This window comes from Mus musculus, chromosome 19, assembly GCF_000001635.26.
Source record: "Mus musculus strain C57BL/6J chromosome 19, GRCm38.p6 C57BL/6J".
NCBI classification, from domain to species: domain Eukaryota; kingdom Metazoa; phylum Chordata; class Mammalia; order Rodentia; family Muridae; genus Mus; species Mus musculus.
The window spans coordinates 26,523,893-26,551,152 of record NC_000085.6 but is presented as its reverse complement, the minus strand read 5'-3'; the positions used below and the strand labels follow the sequence as shown (position 1 = coordinate 26,551,152).

The window sequence follows — 27,260 nt, the reverse complement described above, 5'->3', positions numbered from 1 at the left end:
CTCTTGGAGAAATCTGAAAAGGAACAGAATAGAAATTTGAAACTATTTTTCAAGGTAGAACCAGGAATGAAGATGCCCAAGATTTTGGAGGAGAGAAGGAAGGGAAAGAGAAAAAGGGGTGCTATGGGGACTCCAGGGGATAGCAGCTTCCATCTGAGTGTGTGGTGTGTGTGTATGTGTGTGTGTGTGTGTGTGTGTGTGTGTGTGTGTGTGAGGGTGTTGTGTTTTGATTTAGTAACAGGCTCAGGTTTGTGGGACACCAGTAACTTTAAATCTTCCACATCATTCATCACCTCTCAGGCCCACCCCAAGCATAGAGCTTTATTTTCTTCCCACTCCTTGCATGCCTTCTGCCTGCTCAGATCTACAAGAATAGAAGCTAAGGTATATAAACTTCACCAGTATCAGCGGTCCTCTTGCCTATCCACAGCATCCTCACTAGCAGTGTCTAGCCCCGGTGAGAGACTGGGTGAAAGGTAAAAAAACCAAAGCAGGGTCTTCCTCTCCTGGCCGTTTCCCTGCTGGGTCACATGGGGACAGCAGTAGATTTGGCTGGAAGGCCCAGCTCCTGTTGTGGTGACTCTCTGCACTTCTCTCAGATTTGGTTCCAGTAGCAGCTCCCTCCCCTCATCTCCTGGGTCTGGGACTGGTAACAGCTGCGCTTTTATTACCCAGGTTGCTGCACTAACCCTTGTGGCTTCTCCGCAACTCTGTAAATAGTCCCTTTATTAAATTCTCCTGGAAGGATCCTAATTTGAGTGTTCCAGCTATTTCCTGCTGGGAACCTAACCAGCACACTATTCTATATGAATGGCCGTTCACATATTAATGTAAATTCAGTTCAAAGTTTTCCTTTTCTTTGACTATTTGCAATTTCAGCTTCAACCCTGACAATAAAATGATTTGTATCTCCTTGAATTTTGTACATAAACAATTGGGTGGGAGTCTCATTGAGGAAATGTCGCGGTCATAATCTTCCTCCTGTGATTTGCACCCAGAGGGTTGTGCACTAATTCTAACATTGACTTTATATAACAACACAAATTACCTTTACCTTTATGAAGACATTAGTTAGGCAATTAATGGTTAGGTGAGGTGGGGCAGTATCCTGATCACAGTCCATGGGATTATGACAGAAGATGAATACATGGATACAGAGGAGGCAGGATACTGAGGGAGGGAGTAGAACACACTAGGGACTAATACTTCTCACTCTCTGGTAGCTAAGCCCAACTAACCACGAGAGTGCACACTGCTTGGAGAAGTGGAAAATCGGGTTGGGAATGACATTTCTGCCTCCTCTGGAGTGATGCCTGTAGAACCACAGGCTTAGCATAAAAACAAACAAAACAAACAAAAAACAAAAAACAAAAAAAAAGGAAGAAAGAAAAGAAAGAAAGACAGAGGGAGAGAGGAAGGGAGGGAAGGAGGGAGGGAGAGAGGGAGGAAGAAGGATGATGTTGGCAGTGTTCTAGATGAGCCCTGAGTTTTTAACTACTCATCAGTAAGTCGGGAAGCAAAATGGAGCACACCATGTGCCTCGGTTCGTAAGGAGGCAACACTCAAAACTTAGGCTGTCACTCAGTGTCTGCTCTGGCTCCAGGTTCCCCACTCAGCCATTTCCACTCCACTTTCCCTCCCTTCATCATTTCTGTGCAGTTTGCGCTTTAGTTGACTCTCCACTGCTGGACCTCCAAATATTCCTGTAGTGTCTCACCTAAGGGTGAGGCTCGACTTTTCTGCTGGCGAACTTCCCAGTGATGCTAGAAGAAGAGATGCTAGATTTCCCCCTTTTGAGTACCTTCCTGTGTAGTCCAGTACATTGCACATTCTAAACATCCACCAGCCCCCACTTCCCCACACGAAATTGTAAAGTAAATTAGAGTGGTGGATCCAAATGGCAGGATTTCAGACACTGTTTCTAATTTTCCTTGCTTGAGTAAAGCAGGCAAAGTTAAGGCTCGGAAACAAGAGAGGTAGACCACAAGGATTCCACCGCATCCTAATCCTTAACTCTTGCTTCTCAAAGCAGCACGTGCATATCCACCCATCTTGTCTTCTATGTCCCCCCTAGTAGTCTGGTGCTCCAGAGAGATTCCTCCAGCAAGGAGTTAATGCTGGATGTGGCCCAGTGCCTAGACAAGTCCTACGGGAGGCCAGAGAAAGAGCGATGGCTGAAGCGTTAGTTACGGAAAATGTGAAATCCAACTCTCAGTTATCCCCCAAAGACCGGGCCCTGATCTAACATTTACCCTGCACCTTTTAATAGCACCGAGGGAGTCATTACAAGCTTTTGGTGTCACCATTTTAATTAAGAGTAAGAGCTCTACACAGAGCAGCCATGCTGAGGTTTTCTCAGCAGTGGTCTTTGGGGGAGAGTTGGAACGTGGGATAAATGTGGGCTCCTAGCTGCTTTACCACGGGACCCACTGCCCATGCTGACTTAAAGCAGGTTTTGAAGGAAAATCTCATCCAGCAAGGAACATGGAGCTGACGTGATGGAATGGAATGTTAGCCCTCTCCTCTATCTGGGCCTGTGACGTTGACGTGCAGGATTACAGAGTAAAACTATTTGAGTGACAGGTTTTGGTTTTTGTTTTTTTTTTTTACTTCCATCACCAAGTATGCAGAAATTGAAGGCATAAGCTGAACTACAAATTTAGAACGAGCCTCGCGACCGCATCTGTCACGTTCGGAACCCTCCTTCTTAAGCTTCAGCCTCGGACACCTTGCTTCTGTAATTTCTGTGATTTTGTCATCAGTGAGGTAATACACCCCGCCCCTTTACGGCTGCGCAGTGCGTCACCACCCAGCCAACCACAGATGTACTTCGGAAGCTTGCTTTCTTCCTCGTATCCATTACCTTTCATGATAAACAAAGAACCTTTGCTTCCAAAACCCTAGTTTATTGGCAGAGAACGATGCTGAATGAGCAGGCTACCTTCTTTTAGCTTTGGAGGGGATCCAAGGATATTTCTTTAAGTACAGTGCAATCTTACAATAATAAAATACTTTATTTGAAACATTCCCCAATAACTGCTTACATTAGGATGTTACAAAGTTAGCCGATACTACTCTGCTCAGGGTACATTACTATCAGAGGCAAACACTAAACTTTTAACGGTTTCCTCCTTTGGGGATTGAGAAATCACTATGCCTGGATTAATGTGTGATATATCTTATGCTCCGTAAAAACGGCACGCTGCCCTTTGTAGACACGAATGCCCTTAGAAACATGTGCCCATGAGTGTGAGCATGTGATGCGCTCACAGGTATGGACAGAACACCGCGTCATGCTAAACCCAACTAAACAGCAAAACCCGAAACCCCCAATCCTAAATACTAACCCAAAGTCATTTACCTATGACTTTGCATGGTCTAACGGTTCCATGTGCAGGGAATCCCTCCAGAGATGCAGACACTAGTGCGTTAATGTCTTTGATTGCTTTCATATGCTACACTTGGAATGGTTAAAACACAGCTGTCACACATCAGAAGGTACTAGGGCCAATCTGTTGGACAATACAGAAAAATGGCAGTAGATGAATTTCAGAAATACCCATGCTAGAAACTAGGAGAGGCTTTATATTGGGGGAGGGGGGGGGAGCCAAAGCAGCAGAGATTTTAAAAGTGCCAAATGCATCAGGAAATATCCCTCTAAAGTCACTGGCCTTTTGTGGTCTGAAATGTCCTTTTAACATTAAAGTCACTCTGCTGTATTCCTAATGGGGGAAAAAATAGAAACCCTTCAGGATTGATTAATACAGCTTTTTCTCCCCTTGAGATAATTTTGTTTGTTAAGAGCAAACCTGACAGGTTGGGAAGACTAATTACGATCCAAGAGCAACCCAGGTCCTCAGAGCAGATCTCAAGAAGAGAGTCAGTTTATGAGCTAGCTCTCAAGCGCTGTGACACCTCAGGGAGCCCAGGTACTGACGCTATTCTTAAAACTCTGAGATGATTCAGCATGTGTCTTAGAAGCCCACTCAGAGTCAAACTGACCATTGAAAAGAGAGTGGGAAACACCAGCCAGGCTCTCTGTAGGTATGGCAGTTACTGAAATACACAGAGACTTGAATTCTGTCTAAAACAGTTTCTGGTTACAGGACATTTCTTAAGCAGGCACAGTTTTGGAGATCAGAGTTTCCATACAATTTACAGATGTTTTCAATGTTGCTAGTATAAGGAAATGATTATCTTGATCATCGATAGGTTGCAAGTTCCCATTTGTGATGTGGTTTTTTTGGCTTCATAGCCTTGGTTAGAAAAGGGCAGTTCAGGATATCTGAAACTTCAGCAGAATGGATGTTAAAGTATTGACCTACAAAGGAAGTCACTGAACACATATCCTGGAGAAATGGGTTTTACATTGCGTGTCATCACAGGTAAACAAATTACACACTCGGTGGCAGAAGATGTCTCAGGTCCCATTTACCAGGCAATGGAAGAGGAACAAAGTTGTAGAGATGATTCTTTTAAAAGGTTAACCCGTGGAAAATAATTCTCCCAATTTCAGAGAAAGTGAAAATCACTTTCCAATTGATTTAGCATCTCTCAAGGGACATTGTAGTGTGCCATATGGTAGTAGGCAGGGACCACAGCCGTGAATGAGACAGATAAAGACCCTGGTTTCTTTGGTGTTTACATATCGTTAGATGCCCCTACATTGTGGGAATATAGCTGAAAAGAATTCCAACAGGGCAATTGGAGTTAATGATGAGTGTAGTGCCATTAGAACCATGTGACTACATAAGGTGAAGGTGACTATGGATAACACAATGGGCTCAAAATTCCAGAGTCAGCAAATGGCTTTTTGAGGAAAGAGCATTTAAGTTGAGATCTGAATGGCAAGAAGGGAGGAGCCAGTCAGTTTTGTAAAGCTTTGGGGGAGAACAGCCATGATCAACAGAAAAGCTAGCATTAAGACTCTTAAGTGAGAGCAACTTGGCATAGGTATATTCAGACACTAAGCAAGGCCAGTCGGGCCTGAGCATAATGGGAACGACATGCTGGGCTCTTATTGAAGCAGTCTGCATGCTTTTAGATTGCAGTCTGTGAGCTCAAAAAAAAATTAAGCACTTTTAAGATATTACAAACCATGTCTGATTATGGATATGATTTTAGCTTTTACCTATTGTCCCAACTGTCAGAGAAAACATCTGTTTCCTCAGAAGTAACATGATATCATCACTCCTTTTTGCTGGTGTTTGCCATGATGCACAAATGCTGGCTCTCAATCCTCTGCGGAGCACCCCTCCCCCACCCCTCTCTGGAGGCCCCAAGGGTAGCTCACATATGCTCACAAATTAAGTGCATTCTTACTGTGTGACTGTACAATCAGTCTTCAAGTCCAAGCCGTCTGATGAGAACCACTGCATTTGTTAATCCCACCAAGTCCCCATCACGGGGGACTGTGACCACCTTTGAAGGGCCTGGAAAACCTGTTCCCCCTGGAGGGAGTCCCTGAGGTGTTGAAATTGCAAGGAACGTCTGCAAAATGGAGGAGAATGAATCTTCCATGGTGCTCTCCTGCAGAAGAACTCAAGAGCCAGGTTGTTTTTCACAATGATTTTCCAGTTCAGTGATAGTCCTGGAAGGTCCCAGTGATAGTACTTCCCAGCCCTTGCCTCGCGTCTGTGCATTAGGACACACGTGTGAATGTACAGAACTCTCTATCCCTGAGGAAACGACCTGAGGAGCAGTGCCCTGCCTTCACGTCCATCCTTTGCTCTCAGCACCTACAAGATTTGATAGCCATGTTCCCTTCCGCAGAACAGCACTCTTGTCTTGTGACCTCATTCAAACACAGATCTGTCAGAACCATACTTCTGAGTTCCCCTATATGCCCAGATGTGGACACACTGGACACAACTTTCTCTTCATCTGTAAGCCTTTGTACCAATGTCTACACAGACAGTGTCAACTCTGTCAAAGTCCGTCCATACCTCCTGTAGGTTCACCTGCCCCGTCTGCACTGCAGACACGTGGAATCCGGGTATGAAGGCTACCTTTTGTTTATGTTCCGGAGCCACTTATCGCAGTGGGTCTTTTAGTCTTCCCCATGAGATGACCTTACGAGCCCTGGGAACTTTAAGCCTGTGATGGTCTTTTGAGGCATGAACATGACACTCCATGGCTATGGAAGACTTCTGCAAGCCTTTGCCCTTTTATAACTGTATGGAGTTGTCTGGAGTTGCAAGCAGTGCTACACACATTCAGTCTCATCAGATACAAAGGCCAATGCCTCTGGCTACTGTTTCAGCCCCACATTTTCTATACTGAGTTTCAAACCATGCCTCTGCTTCATACTTCTATGAGTACACCTTCCCCGTTTTATCCCAAATTGTTAGCCGGGTACATTTAACAAACTTTTTTGGGGCCTTTTGTGCAACTCACAGTTCTATTAAAGGACTGGGGCTTTGTTCCTTTCTTGGAATTGACTATCAGCTTGGAAGAGATGTCTCTTTGTGACTTGACCATGGCTGAGCAATGACATTGTGTGCTCCCTGATATATTTTGGTAAAAGGTTGTTTCTTTTTTCCTCCTCATTGTTGTCTGGGAGCTGGTCCAGGATCTCCATTGTCTTGGTCTTCCCAGCAGTCTCACTAGCTCACAGGGAGAAGGCATTGCATGCCCACATCTGTTTCTGACTCGTGTCGCATAATGAAACTAATTACTGAAGGATCCTGAGTGATGTTAAATGCAATCTAGATGATATTCATTAATTTATAACAAAAGAGATTTTAATGAGGGGTACCTCAGCCCAGAAAGTGGGCAAATAGAGAGTGTGTTGACATCCTTCAGAGACTCTTGTGAAGTATCTTTCTTCTTCCTTGGGGAGGGATGATCAGCGCACCTTGTGGGTATTAGTCTGTGCTTCTGGGACATCAGTTGATTAGGAGTTAGGCCATGGAGGGGACTCTGTGTTCTTTGGCTTTTATTCTAGCAATAGGAATCCTTCAGCATAATAGGGAAAAGAAGCCTTCTTTATAAGCTTTCACCTAATGAAAAATTCTGGGGTAGTTCTTGCAATTCCTGGAACTTTCTCAGAGCCCTTAGGTACTAGGATCTGCTCATTCAGAAATGTCAGGCACATTAGCTGGAATCATCCGTGCTTTCTTCTGATATATATCCTCATGCTTGGGTTTGAAACCCTGGGAGATGTCCACTTCTGCTTCCCCTACCATGTATTGATGTATCTGTTGACTGCCTTACCAGTGAGACTGGGCCTCTGAGAGGCCCAGCTGCTGTCTTGACAAGCTAATCACCCTCACAGCCCCTGTGTCACCTGTGCCCAAGTGTCTATGAGATGCCCCAGCTAGTCAGAATCCCACTATGCAATGAAGGACATGCTTTTTCTTCACTTAGGTCTTTTATGATGCTGTATGGTTCCAAAGCAATGGTTTCTATTCCTGCACAAACACCATGACCAAGAAGCAAGTTGGGGAGGAAAGGGTTTATTCAGCTTACACTTCCATACTGCTGTTCATCACCAAAGGAAGTCAGGACTGGAACTCATACAGGGCAGAAAGCACAAGCTGATGCAGAGGCCATAGAGAGATGTTTCTTACTGGCTTGCTTCCTGTGGCTTGCTCGGCTTGCTTTCTTATAGAACCCAAGACTACCAGCCCAAGGGTACCCACAATGGGTTCTTCCCTCTTGATCACTAATTGAAAAATGCCTTACAGTTGGATCTCATGGAGACATTTCCTTAACTGAAGCTCCTTTCTCTGTGATAACTCCAGCTTGTGTCAAGTTGACACACAAAACTAGTCAGTACAACGGACTTCATACCTTTTAAATGACTCTGCTGAACAGTGATACTTATTTTTGCTTACAAACACAAACTCTCCTCAGGATGGAGGCATTGGGTAGGTAACTAGGTTAGGCACCAAAAGTGAGAGGTGCTTTATTTAAGGCATCAATAATCACCCTCCATGGCTCTGTTCCTGATCCAGCTGGTGTTTGATTCTCTTTCCCATTAGGATAACGTCTTCCCCAGAAGGTTACTCAGCACTATACAAATTGGTGATAGGCCTACCTTGCCAGCTTGCTGAGAACACAAAGCTGCCTCCTTCCATAGCCCATACATATAATTCCCAAGAGAGATTACATCATACTTTTCCCTACATGCCATCACTCTGACCAGTTGCCGTACCAGAGAAGTTGATGCATTCTAACACCATTTTGGCCATGTCTTAAGTGATAAAATACTTTGATGAGAAATTCAATCAGTAATTCACTTCCATACCCTTAATAGTGCAGCAATTTTTCAAAAGGTTGTAATTAGGATTAATTTGTTTGGTGGTTAATGAGGTCATCATGAATCAAAAATGTAGAGTAAAAAGTTAGTGTACTTGCTCATTTGTATTCGAGAATATGTGTTGCTGATGAGACAGTAAAACATCAGGATTCAAGTGGAATTCCTAATTGTTTCTAAAAACTTATACTTGGTCATTAAGTGAATGTTCTGGAATTCTTACTTTGGCATCTCAGAGGCCTCCCCGCTTTTCTCCTCAAGTCACATTCTGAGGTGTCCTAGAAGGTCATCAGAAAGCCCTTTAACTGAAGAGGAGAGAAAGGATATTCCAGTGTTTGTGCTGTTGATGAGCAAATTAAATGACTAGAATTACAGGTAGCTAACTTGATGATATTTACATTGCTTCCATAAAACAGTTGAATATTTGAGCAAATTTACAGTTTGACTTTCAATTTGTATACCATTGATGGAGAGGTGTGTTGCTAGATGATTATGCACTGAGATACACTTGTAGACCCTAGAAGGGCATGGGCCATAGTCTCTGCAGAAATATACCTATAACACTGGAAAACATGTCGCTACCATTTATGGATTACATTAGGATGACCTGTTTTATAGCAAAATTTGATATCTTTAGAATTATTCTTAAAAATCTTACTGGTTGAACCTGATTTTTTTTTTTTTTAGAAAGCAATTGTTTTTTGCAAAGTTGATTTCATAACAACTCAAAAAGATTTCTTAGTTAATATGTTAATTTGTAAATCTTTTTACTATAATAAAAGGGCTTAGAGGTAGATGTTATAGATTTCCCATGTAAGACAAACAAACAAGGCAAATTTCAAAGGAAAGTCAAAGAACAAGCCTCAGCATTGAAAAAATACCCTGGCAGCTGCTCTAGACCCAACTGGTCCCCTAGTCCCAGGGACCCACCTGGAATTTTCCAGCAGATAGGATGGGCTGGCTGGAGGAACTCTGAACAAACAGATGTATAAGTGTTCTTGGCTTTGGCAATCATGGCCCTTCTTTAGGAATTTCAAGTGTATTGGGGATGGGAGCTGATGCCCATAAAAGGTCAGAGGCAGTATCTGAGCTATATGGGCTAAAAAGAGAACCCACAAGCAAGCAGAGAATCAGGACACATGCAGACCAAAAAGTGGACAGGCTGGAAGGGTAGAAGACCACTAGCTGGCCATCAGCTGACCTATGTCCTCCTCAACTGGCAAGTTTCAGTCTATGTGGAATCCTTTCAGTAGCCTCAGATAAAAATTGTGAGTGGGAACACGGGCGCTCAGTGTGAACTGCATCGCAGGGACTCTCATAAATGCACAGAAGGGGAACTGTGGTTCCCCTGAGCACTCTTCATGATGCCTGCTGTGAGGATCCCTTGATGTATGTACAGAACAGAAGAACAGGCAGTTTCAACTTTGTAATTGGAGCAGGATATGATTTGTATAGCCATTCTTAGACCCATCCTTAACTGTAACAGCTTTGCATTACTAAATAATTTAAAAAGTTATTTTCCTGGGAGTTAAGTGTGTGTGATTCAGGTACGCCATTTTTTTTTTTTCAGGAGTGTAACTTGACCAAGAGTTAGGGAATCTTTGATAACCTTCAGGTAGCAGTTATCAAAGGTGGCTTTGTGACACAATTCTAAGTCAGGTATCTTGTTTCATAGCCAGCATGGCATGCAATTGTCGTTGCTGATTCTCTTAAAAACATCGAGGAGGGTGCAGGAGCTATGGTTTAGTGGTTAAGAACATGTATCACTCCTTCAGAGACTGTTCTTCAGAGGAACCAAGTTTGATTCCCAGCACATACGTGGCTGACAACTGCCTGTAACATGAGACACCTGAATTGTCACCATCATCCTCTAAATAGAAAAAAAAAAAAAAAAACCAATGAGATTACTTTCTAAAGTACTTGGGTCAACTTGGGTCAGTACTTGGTACTGAAGGCACCAGCACTCATGTGTACATATCAACATACATATGCAAAGGCATAATAAAGACAAATAAATGTTTGGAAACCTAAGACTGCATTATCTTTAAGGAAAAATTCCCAAACCAACATTTCCGTAAATCCCAGTAATGTGCAGAGTACTTTTGCTTCCTATGGGGACCTGTAGACTTGATTGACAAGCAGATATAACATTTTCCAAAGAAAGTAATATTAAGTGGCCAACCTTTTAGTACACAGGGAGCTGGATACAAACCACAATAATAATGAGGATGCTGGCTAAGGCTTATTGAGCTGTAACCATGAGCTAGATGCTGTAATAAGCCCGAAATGATCCCCATAATACAGATAAGAAAACCAAGAACTCAATAAATCCAAACTGCTACCACACAAAGAAGAAAAGCTTTAAAATGCTATTTTTGTATAGGTAGAGGTGACTTTGAGAGTTGTCAGTGAGATAGCAGCTGATGCCAGGAGCAGATCTAGAGAACAAAGGGGCATCTGGCTTGATGCTCAAGTAAGGTAAAGACAGGAAGCCACATATTATCAACCACAGGCACAGCTGTGAAGAAGGCTTCAGAATGGGAGTGAGCGACCAGAGGGAATCATTCTAGAATGCAATTTCTTTTCATTGTTAAGGAGGTACAGGGCAGAAGCCAGGGATAAAAGATTCAGCACCTGGAGTCTAGGAAGCTCCGTGGAAGATGGCTTTGCTCAAAAATGGACTGGGTATTACCTGGGTTTCTACATTGTAAAGGCTGTCCTCTAAGGCCACCAAGAAGTGACCATGGGACTGAGGGAAATGGCTCTCTTGTTAAATATGCTTACTGCTCTTGCACAGGACATAGTTTTGGTATCTAGCACCCACATGTCAGCTCACAACTCTCTGTAACTCCATTTCCAGGCGACCCAATGCCCTCTCTGGCCTCTGTGGGCACTGTACCTATGTGGAGCCCATACATGTAGGTGCATACTCATATATATATATAAAATAAAAATGAATAAACTTTTCAAAGGTGAGTCTGACTCCAGGCCAACTGGAGGACAAGAAGGAAGGACCAATTATGGAATTAGACAGAGATATCTGGGCTAAATATTCACTTTTCCTCTAGATTTTTTTGTTTGCTTACAGCATATACCATCATGTCTTCCTTGCATTACAAGGTTTTAGCCTCAAGGCCTCAATGGCTATGTAGGACAGAAAAGTCCTTTGCACAGTGCAGAGTGGCTATTGGAATTACCAGCAGTGTCTGTTTTGAGACACCTGAATTGTCACCATCATCCTCTAAATAGAAAAAAAAAATAACAATGAGATTACTTTCTAAAGTACTTGGGTCAACCAAGCATTTATTGTAATTGAAGACATCCTGGGGCTTCACAAATGGAGAACATGGAATCATGTCTCTAATGTCTTTGAGCCCCACTTAGATTCTTTTCACCCTCACCACTGAGGTCTTTTAGCTCATTAGACCAGTGTGATCATTTGCCTGAATTACCAAAAAAAGTCATCGCACATGAAGTTCTACCTGGATTCCTGTCTTCACCCTCTTCCTTTTGGCTATAGGTCATCTCTAGCTCTCTAGGATTTCTGTTCCATGGAAGGATGCCTATAGAATCCTCACCCGGATCTCCTGCTTGGAAGCCCAAGTTCACTTCACACCAGGCACTTTCTCCATAGTCGCCTGACATACCTGCCTGCAGACCTCAAATGCCTAAATTCATGCAGGCTAAAATGAGACCACCATCCTCCAATTCCCCCCCACCCCCATCCCACCCCCACCCAAACCAGACGTTCAGATGTCTGGGATTTGTGCCATTGTGGTTCCAATTGCTTGTGCTGGAAATCTTGGCCGTCCCTTTTTACTCATTCCCTTCCCTGCCTGGTCTAACAATTTAGTGTAACTCGACTTGATATATCCTACCCACTTTGCCCTTTTCAGACTAATGCACTCTCTAAAAGGCACCCAAAATGAGCCTTTCTAAGATGCTGATTTGATGGTGCCATTCCACCAGTGTAGAGACCTCTTAATGGTTTCCTGCACTCTCATGTTAGCAGGATAATGCCATAGAGTGATTCATGAGGGGTCTTCATTCATTTGGTGCCCACCGTTTCCTCCCTCCCAGCCTAACTTTCTGTCATTTCACCATACCTTCATTTGCTCCTGTGTGTGCTGCTCTTTCTTTGTCTATGCAACTTCGTGTTCATGGTATCTTATGCTAGCACTCACCCTGAATCATCTTTAATTCCTTTCATTCCTATTGGTTACTTTCCAGCTTAGATGTTGGCCTCATCTTGGAAGCGTTCATTGCCCTGGGAGTCTGGGTTAGCTATTCCTCCTGTGAGAAGTACAGTATAAGACTTAGGGATGATGCTCATACTGTATACACCCTGAATCCAAAACACCTACCAAACCCACTGAATAATAATGTCATCAATATAAATTTAGTGAGTAAATGAAGCCTTATTTTAGGGTTCCCAAATGCATTCCACTAATATGATGGCAATTGAGAACTGTTGCATATTTTCTTGTAATCTTTTGTCCCAGAGGTATTTTAATGGAAACTTGAGTCATTCTTTTCAAACTTGCTCCCATTTACTTTTACAACATGATTTGGGCATCTGTCTCATTCTCTCATGCCATACCATCCTTAGGGGCTATCTCGTTTCCACCAGTCTCAGAGGTAGCATTTGGCCATTTCAGAGCAGGGCAGTGATATAGAACTATTACATGTTTAAGGCTTAAAAATGCTGACTTTGGAAACTCTACCTCCCTTTCTTTCCATTCACTCACTGCCAGAGTTAACATGGCAAATACTGAACGATTCTTGGAGCTTTCTAGCATGGATGATCCAGGCCACCTGTCATGTTGCCTTACCACACAGTCACAATCCTCACTGTCAGGCATTTCAGTGATGTGTTTGCCATACAGTTGGCTACCTCATTGCCTTTACATTTAACCATCCATCAGCTGCGGATGACTTCCCAAAGGGAAGTCCCCTGTTCTTTTCTTCTCATGTTCCTCTGCTGTTGAACGATACTGGAGCTAATGGGCTGAGCAGGTTCAGCCAGGTCAAGTATTTGCTATCATTAGCTGAATCCTAGAAAACTCAAGTTCAGCTGAGAAAACCTTCCACATATCCATCCATCTTGTTCACACACTATCTACCTCCTACAGCTGTTCCAAAAGGTCTCTTCTCTTTGACGCTGTAGCGGAGGACTTTTCTTGGTTCATTAGAGGACTTTCCCACAACACCAATGGAATCATTGTGCTCCATCTTCACTGAGTCACTTCTTGTTTCTGAAATCATGGTGTTGGAAGAAGCAATGCTGAAGGAGAGCTTCCAAGGACTAGGTGGAAGCTGACACCACAAAAGAATGGTGATGGGGGAGATGCAGAGGTGAAGAAAATATCGAGAGAATTTGATTAAGAAAAAACTTTAGTTCAAAAAGTAAATATCAAAAGCCTCGCCTTTCTCCAAAGAAATTTAATAAACGGCTGCATCTTTTCTCTCACATTCAGGATTTACACATTTTAAATATACACATATGTGTATTTCTGTGTATGAGTGACGGTCATGTAATTCAAATGCAGATCACGGGGGTGGGGAGGTGGAATAGAGACCTTAAAGGGAGGAGAAGAGAAAAGAAAGCAATAAAGATAGCCAACCTTCAAGCCCAGCCTGGGCTGTGCATCCTGGGCTGTGGCCCAGGCTGACCAGGATTGCTTTCATCCCTCATCTAAGAAGCATCTTACTGCAGCTGACAGAGACAAGTACAGAGATCTATAACTGAACTCAATGCAGAGAATAAGAAAAACCACAGGGTGCCATGATGTATCTACCATACAACCTCTCCACTTAAGGCTCAGGGAAGACTCTGGGAGAGGTGGTGGAAAGACTTGAATAGCCAGAAGACCCAGACATTCTCTGTCTTTTGGTTTTTTTTTTTGTTTGTTTGTTTTTGTTTTTGTTTTGTTTTGTTTTGTTTTGTTTTGTTTTTCGAGACAGGGTTTCTCTGTGCAGCCCTGGCTGTCCTGGAACTCACTCTGTAGACCAGGTGTTTTGTTTTGTTTTGTTTTTCGAGACAGGGTTTCTCTGTGCAGCCCTGGCTGTCCTGGAACTCACTCTGTAGACCAGGCTGGCCTCGAACTCAGAAATCTGCCTGTCTCTGCCTCCCGAGTGCTGGGATTAAAGGCATGTGCCACCATGCCCGGCTCAACCCAGACATTCTCTGTAAGGTAGTGTACTGGCTAGTTTTGTGTCAACTTGATATAGCTGGAGTTATCACAGAGAAAGGAGATTCAGTTGAGAAAATGCCTCCATGAGATCCAACTGTAAGGCATTTTCTCAATTAGTGATTAAGGGAGAAAGGCCCCTTGGGGTGGGACCATCTCTGGGCTGATAGCCTTGGGTTCTATAAGAGAGCAGGCTGAGCAAGCCAGGAAAAGCAAGCCAGTAAAGAACATTCCTCCATTGCCTCTGTATCAGCTCCTGCTTCCTGCCCTGCTTGAGTTCCAGTCCTGACTTCCTTTGGTGATGAACAGCAGTATGGAAGTGTAAGCCGAGTAAACCCTTCCCTCCCCAACTTACTTCTTGGTCCTGATGTTTGTGCAGGAATAGAAACCCTAAGACAGGTATATGGCAGAGAAGCTATACCTACGAACTCTCAGCAAAGTGGTTGCCTGAGCAAGGCAAGCACAATGACACCAGTTGACATGCCAGTGTAGACAGAGGAAATGCTTTATGAAGATGAAGACCTCTAGGTGGTCAATGCTTACTAAGAGAGGGACAATCAGTGTCCTCCAGGATGGGCTTCCACATAGGTTGTCTAGTTCCAAGTGGTCAGTTCTGGATACATGTATACACAGGCAAAGCTAAAATAATCTTGGTAGGTTTTACATACATTTGTGAATATATACATATATTCACACATACATACATATACATATATATGTAACAGTAGTAAATAAAATATCCTAACTTTTGGAGGGAGCACATGGGAGAAGTTTAAGGAGAGAAAGAGGGCAGGAATGAGGTAGATACAGTAATCATGTATCAGGAAAATTAAAATATTAAATTAAAAAAAGAAAAGAGAAAAGGGAACAACAGAATACATGCAACATGAAAGTGGAAGATGGTTACAGGGAGAGGAAGGGTTCAGAGGGAAGGGCCAGGGTGAACAAAATTTGGGTCCTAGAGAAATATCAGCGTCTTAGAGTACTTGCTTTTGCAGAGGACCTGGGTTCAATTCCTTGCCCCCATGTGGGGGATCACAACTGTCTATAACTCCAGTACCAAGAGAACTAATGCCATCTTCTGGACTCCTCTGGCCTCATGCATGTACATGGTACATAAGAATTATATATATATATATATGTGTGTGTGTGTGTGTGTGTGTGTGTGTGTGTGTGTGTGTGTTTGTGTGTGTGTCAGACATACATGTAAACTTTAAAAAGAAATCTAAAAACTTTCAAAAAGAACTTTAAAAGTGTGTATGAAGATGCCTAAGGAAACCTGTTACATTAACAGTAGGTAGAACTTAGTAGCATGCTAAGTTTAAAAATGTATTAAAATATACTAGGCAAATTTGCATAATTGAACCCCCCCCCGCCCCCCATGGAATGGGCATTGGAGTACTGGTGACTTTTGCCTTCAAATGTCGCATCACCTGAAGGAAGCAGTTGTCCTAACCTGAAGGTGAAAACTGATGGGCCAAGAGTATCCAGACTTTCTGAGTATCACGGTAACTATCAGCAGCATGGGTTTGCAGTGGTATAGAAGATTCTGGAAACTGTGTGTAGGCATTTTGACATGCTGTCTTTGGTAAGATGACACAGGATCTCCCAGGGCATTTAGGGAATGGGTACTGACACTAGCCAGCGATGACTTCTAATTGAGAGAATCATCCCAACCAGGATGTTGGCAGTCACCTCCTCCCCCCATACTACAGAAGTCCTAGGGGCAAAGTCCATTAAGTACACCTTTTGTGGTACCTTGGCAGCAACACGTAGAACCAGCTGAGCATATAGGAGTTTGCTCAGCAACAACTTGAGAAATATATCCTGCACCTACAAAGTTGTATCTGGCATATTATTCTAAGTCTGTGGATGGCTTTCTGTCGACATACATTTTAATTTCAGAGACGCTTAATCTTCACTTCTGATTGACTTTTAATTGGCAGTGACTCCTAACACTGAGCAAGCTCAGTTATTAAAATGGAACCCTGCAGGGAATCCATTTGTAAAGCGATAAATCCTTTTACAGTGTGAATAATCACCCATTAATTGATCTGGTTTGTAAATTTGAATTTTCATGTGCTGCATTTTTTTTTCCTTGAACATGAGTACTATTATGGTCTCTTCATTATCATCATAAGAGTTCAAGAGGGTCTAACACATATGAAAGTTAAAAAAAATTGTACAAGAGTCATTTTAGGTAACTGTTAAGCTTTCTCCTTTTCTGTTTACAGGATGTCTTAAGCCACACTAGTTGAATAATCATTTGTGCCTTGCAAGACAATTGGTCTGTTCACTTGATTTTGAAATAAAATAGCAAAACTATTTGTCCCTAGGGAATCTCTGGGTGGCTAACAGGTTTTTAAGCCATATTTATTCCTAGAGAGTTTTCTTTCTATATCCTTCATTTTACCACACCCTCCCACCAAATCTGCCAAGCTAGTGCCTGTGGCTGGAATGCCATCAGAATCCAGATCACCCCACCTCATTAAGGACCCACCTCTCAACTCAGTATTTTAGTTTTACAGGACGATGTGCAGAATGCTTCCTGTGACTGGCAGGAAGCCATTACGAGAAATGGTCACTTGAGTGAGTCTCTCCGGAGAGTGTTACAGGTGTCCGTCGGTAGAGCTGATTCTAACAAATTTCATCCCCAGCTTATTTTCTGGAAATGAACTCCATTACATTAGGCTTTCCATTGGTAAAACCATGCCTGATAATATTCCATCCTGCTGCTTTGGGTATTACAGCAGTTCATGCAGAAAGGACTGGATTAGCTTCATCACAGATGATGATGGGGCGATATGAATGTGCATGGAATATTATTGCCAATAATTACAGAGGGAGCATTTAGCCCGGCGTTCAATCCACGATGCCCGTAGTGTAGGTTATAACAAGACTTGCAAATGGTCTAAAGGTACCTGCTTTGGAAGCAATCATACCACAGGGGGGTCTTGGTAGCCTTAATTAATGTGTAGTATAACCAGAGGAGGGATTTTTATTTAAGGTTGCTATGGTACTCCCCCATACCCCACTTTCTAATTCAGCTATTTTTTTTTGCCTGCCCTGTTCAGAGCGATGCAAGCACCACTCTCTATAATATATTTTCCTTCTATTATTCTGTCCTTGGACTTATTAATCCATCATTTTATTTGGCCCCATTTTTTTTCAAATGTTAGCTATGAGCTGTGATATTTGTCTTGGCTAGCAAAATGCATGGGGCATGAAGATTCACTCCAAATACATCCTTTCTCATGTTCTTTCATGTCTCCATGAGAAACCTGGGAGACTTCCTTCCTCGTGATTTTATTCCCCTCAGACCAGCCCCCACCGAGCCCCTGTTTCCCTTTTATCTGTAGAGAACATTTGGGTCCTGGGAGCTAGTTAATGATTTCTCTGCCCAGACAGGTGGTGGGAGCCAGGCAAAGGAAGATGAGGATTTGTCAGGAAAAGAAAAAAAGCCCTAAGTGATTGCTCCTTTAGCACAACACCACTCCACCCAAAGAGAGTGGGGGGACAAGCCAGAAAGAGACAATAACATTAAAAGCAATATTTCTGTCACGAGGACTTCTCAGAGATGTGAAACTAACCTGCGTGTATTTTTTTTCTCCATAGCCCATAAAAGGGCTCACAGCCAGAAAATACAAATCCCATAGGCTGCTATTATGCTGATGACAGTGTAGAAAGGAAGGAAAATTGTTTCATTGCTGAATTGCAGATATAATTATGACATTTTATATATTTTGCAGCATGTACCAAAGAATGGTATTAATATCTACTATGCCCTATAGCTGAGGAGAAGTTTGCTCTAGTGCAGGGCACTCAGAGTCTGAGTTCACTGGGATTGCATCCCCCTGGCTGTTTGCTAATAGGAATTTTGTAGTTAAAGGAGGAATTCAGAAGCAGGTGATAATGGCTGCATCCTTCGCGGGATCAGCTGATTCATACAAACCACTTGTACCAGCTCAGGGAGGGAAGCTAATTGCACTTGCACAGTGTGTCTTTCATTGCCAAGATCTGCAGCAAGAGTCTCGCTGCTTCCTTTAGCCAAAAATGGATACAATGAGGCGTTGAGAGACATTTAAATACACAGCCCTAGTCTGTGAGAGAAAGGTTTGCGAGGTGATTTGAGGAGCCTGGGAACCCACAGAGATGATGAAGGTGAAACTCTTTCTACACACCCGTATTTGTGGGGTGAAGGATTGGAGAAGGGTGTATGTGTCACAGGGGATGGACCTATCTATCGTTAATCAATGTCAGGGCTGGGGTTGGTGAGCCAGTCCACACCTGATATTAAGAATTGAGTATTGCTGCTCCACAGTGAGCCAATAAATAAACAAACAACATTTTTTGAAGATGCAGAATAGACATGGAAATAAAATGTATAGTAATGAAATATTCATAACCTTGCATTTTATGGACCTCCAACACTACTTTCATGATTTACACCACTTCTGTATACAGTAGTATGGAATCTGCCGAACACTAATAAAGATGGCATTAGTATACTATTGCCTCAGTGTCTCGGCAAAGGGAGGAGTCACCAGAACTGTACGGTGGCTGTAAACTTAAGTAAACAAAAACACATATGGGCACTGATTTCCTGCACACACTATGCCTGGCCCATGACAATGGGAAGATAAGAAATGTTGCAATTATGAAAATGGGTGTTAGCACCCAGCTTCTTGTAAATCCTTATACTATTCGCTGAGCCCGTGGCTGCCGAGGAGTCACCTCTGTATCCTAAATATGGCTCGCCTACATCCTAAACTCAAAACGCACTGACTGTACTCCATTGCAGACCGTCTCCCTGAATAGGAAACAGTGGCTGGGATTCAGGCTGGCTTTTGTTCTCATCTCTGCGATAGAGGTGTGATCTAGAAAGATGGACTGCTGCTGCAAAGAACATCTGTAACATTCCTGATCTCTAGCGACCTCAGGCACTTCCAGTTTGCTCTTGTCGCAGCTTTTCCAGACTCGCCTGGGTTCCAGCACAGGACAGAGAGTTTCAGCTATACTCTCCTTCTCTTAAGGAGAGTTCAGCTCTGCTCTGTTTCTACCAGGGGATTATGCAACACTCTTGCTTGGTGCTTAATATACCCTTTAGCTGAGATGAAACTATAGTAACATGGCACTGGTCCATGAAAACCATGCTATCTTTGCATTTGTCTCCTGTCTTTCAGGCTCACAAGGCTCTGCCTGACACCAGAGCCCTCTTCTCTACAGCTCCCTTATACAACTCAAGAGAATTAATTCATCATCAATATGCCTCTAAGGTAGGACTCCGTGCTCAGGACTCAGTCACTAAACTTCCCATGGGACAAGCCTGCGTAACCTCTATTAAAACGGAAACCACTCTTCTTATGTCACGGTAAGTCTTGGTACCTTTGGTTCTCCATTACGAGACTACAGTAAGCTAAGCCGCCCTCAGCTGTGGATTGGGATGCTGATGAAAACGACTCATCACACTTTCATGTACCCCAGCATTTATGATATACACTTATTACTTGGGTCCTAAGAAGACAGTTATAACTAAACTTTTCAAATGACTAAATTGTCATTCCCACAGAGAAGCAGGAGTAGCGTTGGTGACAGAGAATATGCATAAGCAATAGATTGACCATCAGTCCTGGGGTGTTAAGTTTTTACTTTTTTTTTTTTTTTTGGAATGCTCTTTTATTGGGGGAGGGTTCATCAATCCTTGTTGACAGCCGCCTTCCTCATGCCAGCAGCACATTGCTAGCTCCTCCCGTTTTCTCTAGGCCTTCTCTTCTTCTTTCTCTTGGACACTTTGAGCAACTCCGTGGCTCGCCACTCGTAGGACGCGAAGCCGCACATCTCCCGGTTCACGCCCCACATGAACTTGGTGTGCTTGGTGAGGCTCCCGTGGCACTGGCTGTGTCTCACCTTGTGGCCCTTGTTGAGTCCCACAGCCATGGGGTAGTGCAGGGCCCTGGCTGCTGCTCTCCGATGGCAGCTGGGACAGGAAGTAAGTTTTTACTTTTTGGTAAGTCTCCATTTTCATTGTTCAAAATGTGGAGAGATGAGCACATGGTAAAAACAGGTTCTGAGAGAGTGATAAAGAAATGACTAGATGAATGAACGCATGGCTTTGGTAAACTGTTCTTGCCCTGGCACACTACAGGGGGTTGGTCATCACATTGTTTACTGAGCAATTAATTCAAGAGAGGATGTGTTACTGTCTAGGGTGACCTAGTTGTAACAGTGAACTTAGTTAAACACTGCATGGTGTTGGCTTTTCTGGCAGTATGTTTTCTTCCAGAACCTTCTTGCTTTTCCACATTCTTCTGCCTTCTAAGTGCTGGTAGATCTTAGACTTGAAATCTTCAAACATTCTTTTCATAATCTACCATGGAGCATCGCTTGCTCAAGTCCACTTAAGTTTTTCTACCTGTATGTGTATAAATATACCATACAAGCATATGTGTGTGCACATACTTGTACATGTTCATGTATGTTGAGTGTATGTGCATACTTGTATATGTTCATATATGTTGGGTATGTATGCAAACTTGTACATGTTGATATATGTTAAGTGTGGACCCACATATAGCGTACCCCATGTGCACATGTGTGAAGATTAGAGACACTTTAGGCATTGGTCTCTGTGTTCCACTTTTTTCCAGACAGGGCGTCTTGTAAACTGTGGTGTAAGGTAGGCTAGCTGCCTGGATTTCCAGGGATCCTCTGGTCTCTGCCTCCCACCTCTGCATAAGAACACTGGGGGTGGTTTATAGAAATGAACTATCACATCCAGTTTTACACAAGTCCTGGGGATCCAAACATGCATTCTCAGGCTTGCATAGCAAACCTTTTCTCACTGAGCCACTTTATCCAGACCCCACCCCATATATTTTAATCTTGTACACACACACACACACACACACACACACACACACACACACACACACACTATGTAGCACAAAGTGTAACCAGGTTAATAAACTAATGTCCTACAAATTTATTGCCTGCTTCAAAAGAGCCCTAAAAGAACAAAATCTTAGTGTATTTTGGTCCAAATGAAACAGTGTGTGTATGTATAGTTTATATTTTTATATATGTTTTATAGTACACATTTCTTATTATACATTATATCATATATGTATCTTATATAATTTATATTAATATATCTGTATGTGTGTATGTGTATGTTTGAGTGTTTTGTTACATGATGCCTGGTGCCCACAGAGGTCAGAAGGGGCCATTGGGTCCCCTGGAACTAGAGTTATGAATGGTTGTGAACTACTGTATAGATGCTTGGAACCAAGCCCAAGTCCTCATCAAGAACAAGTGCTCTTTCCTTACCTGCACACACACACACACACACACACACACACACACACACACACACACACGCACACACACCAGATATTAACAATTTTGAAGGCAGCTAACTCCCTGAAATTAATGAAAGAAACACTGTCTACCTTGTCTACCTTGGGGAATCAATGCCATGTGCAATCTTGTTTTTTATGCAAAGTGACTCGTTATCAATCACAAGTCTCCATCTGGGCTACAAACTTGGTTCTGAAGCCATAAAGTTTGATGGACTCTCTCAGACTGGCAATCCTGCAAATCTGTTGTTTTGTTTTTTATTTCCCAGAGCCTTTGGAATCCCTATCCGGCCTCCCTAAAACAGTCTTCAAAAGAAATGTACCTTTTTCCCAACACAGTAATAATAATGGCTCCCCAAATGAAGTTGCACGTGTAATAAGTTGCCAACTCTGCCTCTTTCTTCCCAGGCTCCTGCTGGCATCCTTATAGATGTCTCACTGACTAACATTTTGGTCTAAGCTGGATAAAGCATACCTTCCTAGGGTTCTCTGTTTGCTAATAGAAAAAGAGCAGGAGTGCGGCCATTGAACTCACTGGGAAGGGCTTTGACTTCAAGCGAGATCACAATCAGCTTATCACTGCGGTGCTGTGCTTTGGGTTGTAATTAAAAGATTTTCTTATGAAACATGACTGTGCTGTTAGCACATTCCTTTCATGTCCTCCAGGAAGAACAACATCAATTGCTCATTTGCCTTTTATACGATTTTTTTTCTTTTTAAGGCAACATGGTAAAAGACGGAAAAGCCAAGGCTAGACAAGATTTAGTTTTAAGAACCCACACTGGCAATTAGGATATTTTTGAACTTGGGCAAATCACTTAAGACTGCTGGACTTTAGTTTCTTTAACTGTTCAATGGGTTGGTGTTGCCGGCCTTGCAGGATTCCACTGGGATTAAATAATGGATGGACAACAATCAAAATTTACAAGTGTGCATTTAATGCGATGCATCCTGTTTTATAAAATTTGTTTCTTTCAGTGTTCTTACTTCTCCATGCAATGGTGTGATTCTTCTAGGCTGTGGCAGAGGCTTATGAGAACTTGTGAGCTCATTTCCTTTGGTCAGATTGCACGAAGTAGTTCCCACTTTTCCTTGAGAATTTATCCTTGCCTTGATCCACTCCAGAACTTTGCACCTAACTCTATTTCAGCAACAATAATAACAATAATAATATATTAATATTAATAACATTTATATATCTATCATCATAGACTGTGGGTTACGTGAGTCTAGCAGATTTGAGGAAAAGTTCAACTTTGTTTCTGTCACAGATGATAAAGCCATGTTTGAGGGGCCGAGGACACTGCTTGTCTAGGGTAGAGACTGCACTAGGGTGCTCTAATGGATTTGAAAAGGAAAGAAAAATCCAGTGTATCACCCTTCCATTCTACTTTGCAGAGTCTCACAGCTCATCTATACAATCAGTTCAAAGATTAAATTCTTGGTTATTTATTTTATCATCTATGTTATATCATATATCATATCCATCATCTCTCTATATATATCTTTTTTGAAGTTTTGAGATTAGGTCATGTTTTATAGCCCAGGCTAGCCTTACACTCACAATCCTTCTGCATCAGCCTCCTGTGCCCTGATGTTCCTAGAATACAGAGTACACGGCATGGGCATCTATGATGCAGCTTGCTTTCCTTTTCTATGATTAATAAATAAGACAATGGCTCCAATCTTTGTGCTCAACTCATGAAGAAACTTGGGAGATTTCCTGGGTTTGCCTACTTGCCCTTCTTGAGAATGTGGGAGTTAATCTCTCTTTACCCTAACTGTCACCTTTAATACAACCAGGAAGAAATGAAATCTGTCCAAAGTTCTACAAAAGTCACCCACACTCTCCAAATGGCTGATTGAAAAGAACAGTGGCCATCACAAATTATGGTGAGGACATGGGGACCATTCCTTTCAAAACCTCTGTGAGAGATAATAGAATTGTGATGGTGTGGCAGAACTTTCCCTGAAGGAGAAAATGAACACAGTTTTGCATGTGATGGAATGTGAAATCTAGGCTCTCTTTCTGTTCAGGTCTCATAATCTCCTTCATTTGCCTGTATAGCCCAGATGCTCTAACTTCTAATTCTGTGATTAGTTGGTACATCATTTAATGTAGATTTAACTAACAACTGAGGTTTATGGCAGCAGACGCGCCAAGAGCACAGACCTTGGCTTTGCTTTTCCTACTTACCCTCTGTTCTAGAGAAGTCCTTTCACCTGAGTCCAGTTTCTTCATTTGTAGTGTGAGGATAATGATACAACCTACCTGACAGAGTAGGTGTGACCAAGTGTTACTCTATACACATTGGTTTGAAAAATGTCATGCTGTGTGCTTGACAACACATTTAGCTGAAAAGCAGTAACAAAACTCACTTGGGATAGAGCCTACGAATTTGCTAGGTACATGAAGCTAGGTGTTAGTATTCAATGAGTGGAGTAACTGCTGTTCTTGCAAAGTCAGTCCTTGTAGTAGGAAGAAAACTATGTAAGTATATGATTATGCTTGAGTAGTTTGTCACAAAAAGTTGAATAAACATTGTTAAGGATAGAAGCTGGGGTACCTTTGCAAAAAAGTTATACTAGTTAAGAGTTCTTCAGAAGAACAGAACCAATAGAAAGGATATATATTAAAAGGAGATTTCTAAATTGGCTTACATGATACCAGATGGGGAGTCCAAAAGGGAAGTATGCATGTCCAAGAGGCTGAGAACACGGAAGCTCAGTCCACAAGGCTGGATAGTCCAGCAGTCCTAACCTGGTGCTGAAGGTCTGAAGAATTCCTGGAGAACTACTGCTCTTCAGTTCACATTGAGAGGCTGAAGAATCTGTGTTCCACTCTCAGCAGAGGATTTGGCAGTGGAAGCTGTAGAGTCATTGCAACTCACCTGCAAGGAGCCATGGTGGACAGGCAAAACAGAAGGGCTTCCCCTCAGAACTTGTTATGTCTCAGCTGCTGTTGAAAGGTGTGATTTATTCTGGACAAGACCTTCCAAGTTCTATCAATCCTTCCAGGAAATAAAGTCATAGACTCACTCAGAGATACATTTATTAGTTGGTACCAGATCTAACGGCGTTCACCAACACCATAGAGGTCAACAATTGTGCTGGGCCTTGAGAGAGGAGTCGCTGGCTGTTTCTCAGGCAGTGGAGAAGAGCCCAAGTCTGGGTGTGTTTTATGCAGGGTCGGGTGCTCTGACATGGCTTGAATGGAAAGGATATCGCTACAGTAGGGGTGAAGGAGGTGAAGGGTTCCATGAACGTGCTAAACAAACAGTTCTGACTCCAGCGCTGCTCTGTGAGGTTAAGTTCCACACTGCTCGAGGGTACGCTTACTTTATTCTTCTGCTCCCAATGCACACACATCCAAGAAAGCCAAGGGAAGATCTGAGAGGGCCGGGATGGGCATGGGAAGGCTGGGTGGGGACACACAACCAAAGTGAAGCCCTCACCATCCATTTCCTTATTCTAAAAGCTGCTGAACTTCCCTGCAAGACTTCCAAGCCAGGTCATGCTGTGATCACACCATGAGTACCCTTATATTGATTTAAGGAGAAACCACAACAATACTGGAAACAACACAACCTAGGCGATCCTCATTGTCAGCCCTTCCTCTGCACTACTGATGATTGCTGCTTTCCACTTGTTCTTTAACTCTCTGCACCCCATTTCCACATGGGCTGCCAGATGAGATGCCATGTGGATAGCACATTGTAAAAGGCAAAGGGACAAGCATTGTAATTGGTATGCCCCCTTTAAAGGGTTTTGTTAGAAAGCATCAATCAAATGGTGCAGCATAGTCCCTGGTAGCCCACCGATGGATGGCAGTGTCCTTCAATGAGCTAGGGTGGGGGGATGGGCAGACCTGTGTGCTTTCCAACTATGGGGTCATACATGTTAAAATAGCTAGAAGAGAAGGTTATAAATATGTATAATTGCTGTCTGCTCATTAAAAGTAGTGTTTTCAACTTTCAAGAAGGATAGGAAAACAGCAGCAAAAAATAACAACAAAAGGAGATGGAGTCAGAATAGGGGAAAACTGTAACATAAGACTAACGCATGTTCCTCCTCTACAGGTAAAATTTCAAGGCCCAGAATTAGGGTTCTACATGGAGGCAGTTCGGGGTGATGGTTCAGAGGGAGTCTTTACATTCAAGTCCATAGAGTGAACCTTTAACTTATGTGTTTATCCTTGGACTCTTCAGTTCATCTAAGTCTCAATTTGTTCACCTGTAAAATGGAGAAAAAAAAACCCAAATATTTCAGAGAATTGTAATCAAGACTGAATGGGATAGCACAGGAAAGTGTTTAGCATAGCAGTAGCTCTTAACCATTTGGTAAATTTATTCAACATCTCTATTTAAATTTTTGAAAAGTATAATGACAATTGCTTTCTAATTGTGTCCCCCTTTCACAGCTTGCCAAAGCCATACGTGTTGAATTTTAAACTTAAACATACGTGGCTTCATGTCTGTACCATTCTGCTTCTCCTGATATGTCATAGATCCCAACACAAAAACACCCAAGCTCTGGTACAAAAGGAGGAATTGAAAGTGAGCAGAGATGCTATTTCTAGACTGTCTGTCAAAATATGTAACGGGAAACAACCAGTACCAAGACCTGAGGTGAGCTGTGTATCAAGACCCTTTCTTTCCAGTAATCTAAGCTCTTATTAGCAGTGGATAAAAAGTACTAATTAAAAAAAACTGTATATGATATTTTTACTCCAATGCATTTTATTTTACATTTAATGCAATGTACATAGTATAAATAAGTAATGCAATCAAGTTTATTTTTGAAAGAAAAAGTTAATAATCTTACTAGAGAATTGGAGATAAATGGTGTTCTTATTGCATTTATTATAAATCATACCAATCAAAGCTCCTCAGCCTGAAATGTGTCCTCTGAATATACTCAAGTCCTTCACGGCCCTTCTTCCCATCTATGCTCTATGTAGTGCCTGATGTAGAGCATAGAATGTAGGACTGGCCAACAGCCATGAGGAGCCTCTGCGTCTACTTTAGGCTTCCTAATGCACAGGAAACCTGCATCCATGGGTGTTCCATCTGGGAGGTTAAGGTTCCTGAGTGGCTGTGCTCAGGGTCTTTGGGACCTAGAAGGGATTGCCTCAGTCAACACAGGGGTGACAAATGCTTGACAGAACAGGCTCACACTTGAGACTATGGAAGGATGTCCTCTGGCTCTGTGAGACTTCAAAATCAATGAGCTGTATGAGAAGTGATGGGAAGAGTTAGAGACCAAGTGGACAGTGGGTGTGGGATGCTGTTGGAAAGGGTGAGGAGGAGGCGGGGACCCCGTAGGTCACCTGGGTCTGCTGTCAGGAGAGTTTCTTCAAGGTCGGGATCGGATGCTGGCAGAGCATGGCTCTGATGACACAGCCAGCATCTTTGGTAGAGCATGGTGCAGAAGCTCTGATACACAACCAGAATC

The 27,260-nt window shown here is 42.7% G+C and overlaps 1 long non-coding RNA gene across 1 annotated transcript in view; it reads left to right on the top strand.

The window, feature by feature from the left end:
* Gm52395 overlaps positions 1-27,260 on the top strand; it is an 86,463-nt gene that overhangs the window by 55,358 nt on the left and 3,845 nt on the right. Inside the window, exons 5-6 of the long non-coding RNA XR_003952911.1 lie at positions 19,635-19,822; positions 26,227-26,434. This is a non-coding gene — a long non-coding RNA (predicted gene, 52395). The remainder of the gene's footprint in view (positions 1-19,634; positions 19,823-26,226; positions 26,435-27,260) is intronic.